Genomic DNA, 9,243 nt, shown 5'->3' with positions numbered 1-9,243 from the left:
TTCATGGGTTCTGGCAAAAGACACCAGACTCCTGGGTCAGAGACAAAGAACTTCATTAGAGCACAACAGGCAGTATGTGCTTCATGTGCATATTGGTTCCTGAATTTATTTCCTATTGCTGTTGTAAAAAAAGTACCACAAACTTTGTGGCTTAAAGCAAAGCAAATTTATTCTCTTAGAATTCGAGAGTGCAGAAGTCCAAAATCAGTCATAGTGGCCTAAAATCAAAGTGTCGTCCGGGCTGCGTTTCATCAGGAGAGCGTAGGGAAGAATCCATTCCCTTGCCTTTTCCAATCTAGAAGCTGCTCACACTCCTCACACTCCTTGGAGTGTCACTGCAACCTCTACTTCTACTTCTACTTCACATCTCTGTCTCTGACCATCCTGCCTCCTTATAAGGACTGCTGTGATTACATTGGGCTACACAGAATCATTTCCCATCTCAAGATCATTAACTTAGTCATATTTCCCAAAGTGTCTTTGGCCATATAAGATAACATTCACAGATCCTGGGGAAAAGGACATGGACATGTTTCAGAAGCCATTCGCTTTCACAGTCTTTCCTTTGGTCCCAAAGATTCACATTCATTCCACATTCAAAATACATGTATCCCATTCTAACATCTTCCAAAGTCTCAATTATTACAGTATCAACTCAATGTCCAATGTATAGTCTAAATCATATCAGCACAAAAGTCCCAAATCTCATCATCTTAATCATATAAGTGAGATATGGGTAAGACCCTGGGTATGATCCACCTTGGAGAAAAATTTTCTATTTGTGGACCTGTAAAACTAGAAAACAAAGTGTCTCCAAATATGTGGAGCACCCAGAGCCAGAGAAAACCCACACATACAAGGGGAGAACTGCAAACTACACACAGTGGCCCTGGCCAGGAATTGATTTTTTTATTTTCATCAATCTTTGAACTAAACAATGTTGAACAAAATGACATTATTCGAGGACTCACTATATCTAATCATATTTCACAGGTGAGAGAACTAAAGCTCTGGGACATTCAGTATTTTGCTCAACACAGAGGTGTAGTAAGTGTCAGACCAAGCTGGGTTTCAAGTAAATAGGGAACCCATGGAAGGCTTGAAAAATTCCTTCTGTTGGTTAGTATTTATCTGGTATATCTTTTTTCTATCTGGAATTTTTGACCTGTGTATGTCATTCTTTTGAACTTTCAATCTATTTTAAGTTTTAATTTTGCTTTGTTTCAGGTAAACAAATAAAATCTGTAAATCTATCTTTCAACCTGCTAGTTTATTCCATCTTAACATATTGTGATTACTGATGTGTCATTTCTAGCATTTTATTTTGTGATTTTTTGTTTTTTTAAATTTACTTTGCTCTTTTTTTTTTCCTGTTTTATACCATGCAGTCATGGTCAAGAGCATGGATCTAGAGATAGTCTATCTGGGCTTGGACCCATCACTTGCTAACCATGCAAGTCCTAACCAGAACATCTAATCTCTTTGAGATTCAGCTTCCTTATATGCAAAAAGGGATAATATCCACCTTACAGTTTGTGAGTATTAAGTGATAAAATATATAAAGCATTTAGAATAGGGACTGGCTTATTCTACATGCTCCATTTTAGTATCTTTATTTTTATTCTCTTTTTAAACAAGTGTTTTTAGAGATTATTCTTGAATTTTTTTAAATTTATTGGGGTGACAATTGTTAGTGAAATTACATAGATTTCAGGTGTATAATTCTGTATTACATCATCTATAAATCCCACTGTGTGTTCACCACCCAGAGTCAGTTCTCCTTCCATCACCATATATTTGATCCCCCTTACCCTCATCTCCCTCCCCCCAACACCCTTACCCTCTGGTAACCACCAAACTATTGTCTGTGTCTATGAGTTTTTGTTTCTCATTTGTTTGTCTTGTTCTTTTGTTGTTTTCAGTTTATATACCACATATCAGTGAAATAATAGGGTTCTCTGCTTTTTCTGTCTGACTTATTTCGCTTAGAATTATACTCTCAAGATCCATCCATGTTGTCACAAATGTTCCTATATCATCTTTTCTTACTGCCAAATAGGATTCCATTGTGTATATATACCATAACTTCTTTATCCATTCATCTATTCTTGAATTTTAATGAATGTAATAGATATTGAAAGTTAGTCTATTGTTTAACATACCATTGAATTTTATATATCAATAGTTATATATATATATTTTCCCATAAGTTCTGTTTGGTTCTGTTAAAAAAAACATTGATCTGTACTTTTATCTTGATGTCCTAGCTTTTTAGTTACATTTTCTATGATTTATTTTTCAAATGATTCATCTGTACTTGCTTTATACTCTCTTTTAATTGTTTCATAATTTTCGGTTCTGGAATACTAATCATCCTGGGGTTTTGGAGTTTGCTACTTCTACTCCCGGCTAATTATATCCCATTGTTCTTAGTCTTCTAAGTGTGTGTGTGTGTGTGTGTGTGTGTGTGTGTGTGTGTGTGTATTGTGTGAGCTTCTCTTCATTAACTTTTTTTCCCTATGATTGTCCCATGCACCCTGGTTTATAAAGTTTCCCTAGAGAACAAATTTGTGCTCTTATCGTTAGACTCCAAGTGAATTACGTGGGGCCTGGAATTACATGAGTTGTTTTTGTTGTTGTTTGTTTTTTGCTTGAGGATTTCTGTATCATAAGTGGAGTATAAATTTGGATCCCACGTCCACATGAAGAACATGCTTGGAGTTTAGATTTCCTAAGGGAAACTATTATTTTCCTAGAGACCCTGATACACCACTTTTCCTCACCCCTTTCCTGTGTCAGTATATGGAGTTCTTTGAGTCTCCCTTTCATTGAAGTGGCAGCCCTCCCAATAACTTTCATGCAGGAGGTCTCAGTAAAGCAAGAGAATCTCTATATCTGGAATGAACACGTTTTTTTCTGAGTGGATATTATGACACCATTCACCATGCAGATTAAAACCCCTCAGCCCACAAGCTTCCCATTCTGTCTTTAAGTTTCTTGTTTATTTTTGTCACCTGGGAACTTCTATTTGCTTCATGATTAGCTCTATATTATTTTTGCTGTTGTATTTTATCCAGTATTACTGAAAGTTTTATTTTTAAAAGGGACCCAAATTAGCTCAGTTCACCATATTTACAGACTGAAAACTTCAGTTCTAGAGTATTTGATAGATTCTTCTTAAAATTACATCCCAACATATTTCTTTGGTGAAAATCTTTATACTTTCATCTATTTTGTCCATCATTACCTCTATTTTATTGAACATATTAAAAGTAATTACTTATAATCTTTATTTGTTAACCCTAATACCTGGATCATCTCTGGGTTTGTATTTGTCTAATGTTTCTTATTATCATATGATCAATCATACAGTCTTGACATTTTGCATATCTAGAAATTTTTTATTATTTGACAGACATTGCGAATGAAAAAATCTATTGACACTACATGTGGTGTCAACTTCCATGAGAGAAGTTTGTCCCCTTCTTGTTAAGCAGATAAGGTGAGGAGCTGATCTCATTCCAGTCCAGCATTAAGGTAAGTGCGAATTTAATTGTATTTTTTAAAAACAGCCTTGAGGTATACTTGACAAAATAATTTTTACATACTTAAAATGTGCAATTTAATATATTTTGACATATTTATACACCCAAGAAATCATCATAATCAAGATAATGAACACATCCATCACCCACAAAATTTTGATCATGCCCTTTTGTAATTCCTCCTTCCCCATCCCTTCTCCTGGAAACTATTGATCTGCTTTCTGTGACTATATACTGTTCTGCATTTACAAGATGATTGTATGAATGCAACCATGCAATATCTACTCTGTTTTGTTTCTTTCATGCAGCATAATTATTTTGAGATTCATCAGGTTATTGTATCAATAGTTCATACCATTTTATTGCAGAGTAATGTTTATTTTTATCAATATACTATACTTTGTTGATCAATTTACTTGTTGGTGGACATATAGGTTATTCGCAATTTGGCTATTAAAAATAGAACTGGTGCAAATATTTGTTTAGAAGTCTTTGCATGGACATAATCCTGTTAATTTTCTTAAGCGCCTAGAAGAGGAATGTCTGAGTCACATGGTGCTATAGTGTTTACCTTTTTAAAAAATTGCTTAACATTTTCCCCAAATGGTTGTATCTTTTTAAATTCCTCACAGTGTACATGAATTCTGGTTGCTCTGCTTCCTTGTCAACACTTTGTAAAGTCAGTCTTTAATTTTATCAATTCTAATATGTGTGTGTAGCAGTATCTCATTGTGGATTTCAGTTGCATTTCATTAACGACTAATGCTATTCAGCATCTTCTCATATCCTTACTTTCCATCCGGATATCTTTGGTAAAGTGTCTTTTCAAGTCTCTGGCTCATTTTTTTACTGGGGGTGTTTGTATTGTTATCGAGTTTTGAGAGTTCTTCTGGATATAAATACATCAGATATATGATATGCAAATAGTGTATTTCAGTCCATGGCTTGTCTTTTCACTTGCTTAATTGTCTCTGAAGAGTGGAAGTTCTTCATTATGATAAAGTCCAATTTACCAATGTAAAAAGAAATAGATTATACTTTTGGTGTTAAAGAAATCTTTGCCAAACTTCAGATCATAAAGGTTTTGTTTTCTAGAATTTTTATAGTTCTGTTTCCTATGAAGTTCTATGATCCATTTTGAGTTAATTTTTATGTGTGTTGTGAGATGTGGATCAAAATTCATCTCTTTGCTTATGGATAGCTAATTGGTCTAGCACTATCTGTTGAAAAGATCCTTTCTCCACTGAATTGCTTTTGTGCCTTTATTGAAAATCAGTTGTCCATATATGTGTTGGTTTATTTCTGATATTCTATTCTGTTCCAATGTTGTATTTGTCTATTTTATGCCAATGTCAGACTTCCTGATTACTGAGCTTTATAGTAAGACTTGAAATCAGGTAGTGTAAGTCCTCTAACTTTGTTCTTCTTGTTTGAACTCGTTTTGGCTATTTGCATTTTTTCCATTTCTATAGGAATTTTAGAATCAGTTTTTAAATTCCCTTCCTTATATCCTGTTTTGCCCCAATTCTGCCTATTTCTTAAGATTCATCTCCAAAACCACATTTTCTAAAAAAATCTCTTCAGATCTCAGGCGAAAGGAATTTTTCTTCTGTGTTCCGTTCATACTTCATAACACTCTTATGGTATTTATTCATATTCGGCTATATCTACTTGTCTGATCTTTTCTGCCATACAGTGAACCTCTCCAGATCAGGAAACTTGACTTGTTCCCTCTGTGTGCTGAAAAAACTTGCTTTGTATTTTAAAAGAGTTAGTCCTTAATTAAGAAAGGTCTGCGGAAGACATCCAGCTGATCTTTTTATGCATATTGTCAAAGAATAAGGAGATTTAGAATGGTTTATTCTGTTTTTCTGTTATCTCCAAGATCTCTCAGCCTGTATTATTGCTATTACTTCACTTTCAAAGAAAATGGGGTAATTATTTTCCAAATATCAAAATATACTCTAATTGCTTGTGATGATAATTATATGCAGCTGTGTCTTAGTTTATTTATTGTTTATATACTCCCTCATCATTGAACTCTTGGGCGAATGTCATATCTTTTAACATATCAATGATATCTTTGGCTACCGGGGCATAGGTACCTAGAGTCAGACCTAATATATTTCCTGTCTGCTGGTCGCTTCCAGCCCTACTGTAGCCCTCCACTGGGAGATGGGGGGTTGCAGTTATGCTCTTGCCTCTAAAAGCCTATATTCTGAGGAAGAATTTTTGTATAGAGTATAATCACTTCCTTTCTATGAGAGAAATTCAGCCCAGTGTTCTGGCAGCATGGGAATGAATGTGTTTAGGCTGCTTTTGTAGAGTCTAAACAGTTCCAGACTTATTAGGAACAAATACAACGAGGAAATTGTTTTAGCACCCAACAAATTAGCAGCCTAAATATATGAGTAGGAAAATCAGCTTTCTCATTACACTCAGGCATTATGTCATGTGACACCTTGGGTAATGGTTTCTCCTGTGAGCAATTTAAGGTTCAAGACACTTATGAATAGTTTTTGTTTTCCTTCCTTAGTCTTTCCACACTCATTACATCTGATGAGATTATACGAATCCTGTTTGTGTAGCACAACACTAATTTTTATTAAAGCATCGTGTGTTTAAAAGGCTAGTAGACAGTTTGTTAGAAGTTCGAAATCCTGTTAGATTTCTGTCCTAAAGTAGAATCTTGATTAGTGGTTAAACAGAATTCACATTCAAATCTTAAGTACAGTGACAAAATTTAAAAAATGATTAACTATTAGTTAATTGTATAAACAAACACTATAGCAGTTATTTACCTTTAAGCCTGTTTCTGTGACAGCTTTGCAATGATTCGTTCTTTATTAGGATGCTTGACAGGCCTGTGTCGTCATTGCCAATGTCATGATTGTCATTATAATGGAATTGATTCCTCTAGAAGAGCTTACAGGAAAAAAGAGATGAGTAGGTATAGGGAAAATAGAATTGGTCAGCCTCCCTCCCTAGCCATCTCCTGGCCCTGACCCAGTGACCTGCCGGCCTGATAAGACGGAATGTAGCGCAGGCCCCATTCATCCTGAAGATATACTATAAATACCCTTATGTAAGCACCCAGGCTGTGCGCCACTATTGTCTCTGCACAGTATAAAGGGGTCCAGCCATTTTACAAGGCAGGCTGCTGAGACATGGGGGGCTGCTGAGAAGGAGGCTGCTGGCTGATTGTGCCCCATAAGTCTGTGAATAAAGTATATCGACTCTGCCTTTGGCTGCACACATCTTCTTCCAGCTCCCTGAGTCACAGACACCTTACCCAGGGACCTCCACCCACTCAGACACTTGGCACAGTGAGCAGAGTCCCGGCCAGATAAAAGAACTGTCCATCCTTGGGCAGGAGAACATGTGGCTCTCACCCAGTGTGTGGTACCCGGTGTCCGCTGTTCTCATGAGCTGGGATGGGAAGACGTAGATGGTTCTCTGGCCAGCATAGAAAAGGCCTTCCCCATTTAACTGAGCAATTGCTGGAACAAGCAAATGTTGCTGCCAGCTGTGTGGGCTGGCTGTTCCTCACTGTGCTCGCTGAACTGGGCCGAGTGCCTGATTCTCCCTCCCCAAGTGGCCCGAGTGTGGGCCCGAGTGCAGTCTCAGGAGGAAGCGCTGGAGACCCCAGTCCGCCAGCTCGAGGAGGACCTCCGCACTGGGGGGTCTAAAGCAGATGCCGCCCCGGAGTTCCCGACAGAGGACACTGGGGAGGCCAAAGACGTCCCACACCCCCACGTTCAGCCCATTGTGCAGCAGAAGGTAAAACATGAACAACTTTTATGGCCTGGGGGTGTTGCTGCCAACAACCCAGCAGTGACTGAGTTCACAATTTACACTCCCTATACTCCCTCAGAGTTGTGAGACTTGGGGAAGCAGTGCCCGCAATGCCCCGGAGAACCGCTCCCGGCTTGGTTGCTGTGTTTGTGGGACAAGGGAGCAGACAGCATTCTCTGCTCTCCAGGTGAAAGGGAGAAACTGGCCTCCGAGAAGGAACATCCGTATCTACGGCAGCAGCTGCAGAACTGCCACAGGTTGGCTCAAGGCCAGGGCAACCTCTCCCTGGTGGAGTGGTTCACTGCTATGGTTCGCAGTGTGGGAAAATGCAGGCAAGCTGCCTGAGACTGTAAACGCATGACAATCATATGCCAAACTTGTGCAAATCATCCGTGAAATGCGTATGAGATATGCTACGTTTGACCCTGATACATGGGGGCCGGATGATGAGTGTTTTATGGCTAGCATGAGAGGTTTGGTTTTGGGACTACCCTTGCAAATGCCTTTGGGTCCTTGATTGTTACCTTTGCGCCCTATGTGGGGTGGCGGATCCACGAAGTTGCAACTGCCATGGCCACGCTGGGAGATGTGGAAGGCCGGCAGCAGGGGAATTTAGGGCACAAGGTCCATGAAATCAAGACAAGGAAGTCCAAAGTAGAAGTACAGGATGAGCCAGAGGGCCCCAAAAGGTGACACGCATACTGATGTGGAGGGATCTCATAGCAGCGGGGCTTGATCAGGAAAAAATAGACCGACAACCCAATGCAGTCTTGTTGGAACTTTGGAAACAGTTACATCCAGAATAGCAATTCCGGCAAAACCCCAAGGGGAAGTCCAGGAAGGCGCAAACCCACGGCTCTCCAAGATTTTATGTGGTCACCTGAGGTCAGCTCCTTCCAGTTTGATTAGCAGAGGGGCCAAGGTACCAGGTCAGAGGGGATGAGTGGGGACGGGAGGCCCCATGTGGAACTGTCCATACATTCGTGTCCCTCTAATGTGCAGAGGGTTTTGGCCCTTGTTGACGCTGGTGCAGACTGAAGTCTTATTTATGGGAACCCAGAACTGTTCCCGGGACCAGCAATCTGCATTGACAGCTACTGGGGAAAAGACTGTGAAGGTGCAAGCTGTTTCCTTACCACTGGGTATAGGAAGGCTCTCCCCACCCTCGCCGTACTCACACGGTGTATGTCTCCCCCATCTGGAATACATTCTAGGAGTGGGCGTGCTGCATGGCCTCAGGTTGCAGACTTCCATTGGATAGTTCCGCCTCCGGGTTCAGGTGGTGTAGGAGGTGATTCGCAGACATGCTCACCACTTCCCTCAAGTGTTGCCTCAGCCCTGGCGTGTGGTCACAGTGCAACAGTACCGCCTGCCAGGAGGACACGAGGAAATTGGCTGCACAACATTAGAACTGGGGAAAGCACATATTGTGAGACCAACGCACAGTCCCTTTAACTCCCCAGTATAGCCAGTGAAGAAGCCAGATGGGACCTGGCAAATGACTGTGGACTACAGGGAGTTAAGGTGACACCACCTTTGCACGCTGCAGTGCCTTCAATCCATGATTTGATGGACCACTTGACTGTTTGCTTGAGAACATATCACTATGTAGTGGATCTGGCAAACGCCTTCTTCTCTTTGATATTGCACCTGAGAGTCAAGAGCAGTTTGCCTTCACCTGGGACGGGCGGCAGTGTACTTTTCAAATCCTTTCGCAAGGTTATTTGCATAACCCCACTGTTTGCCATGGGCTTGTAGCCCAGGACTTGTCACAATGGGACCACCTATCCTCTGTGGCCCTATTTCACTATGTTGATGATGTATTACTAACATCTGAGTCTCTTTCAGATATTGAGCAAGCAACTCCCTCTCTCCTCTGCCACCTGAAGTTACGTGGCTGGGT

The sequence above is a fragment of the Rhinolophus hipposideros genome, assembly GCF_964194185.1.
Source record: "Rhinolophus hipposideros genome assembly, chromosome: 3".
Taxonomy (NCBI): domain Eukaryota; kingdom Metazoa; phylum Chordata; class Mammalia; order Chiroptera; family Rhinolophidae; genus Rhinolophus; species Rhinolophus hipposideros.
The sequence above is the reverse complement of the archived record's forward strand: the minus strand, read 5'-3'. Positions refer to the sequence as shown.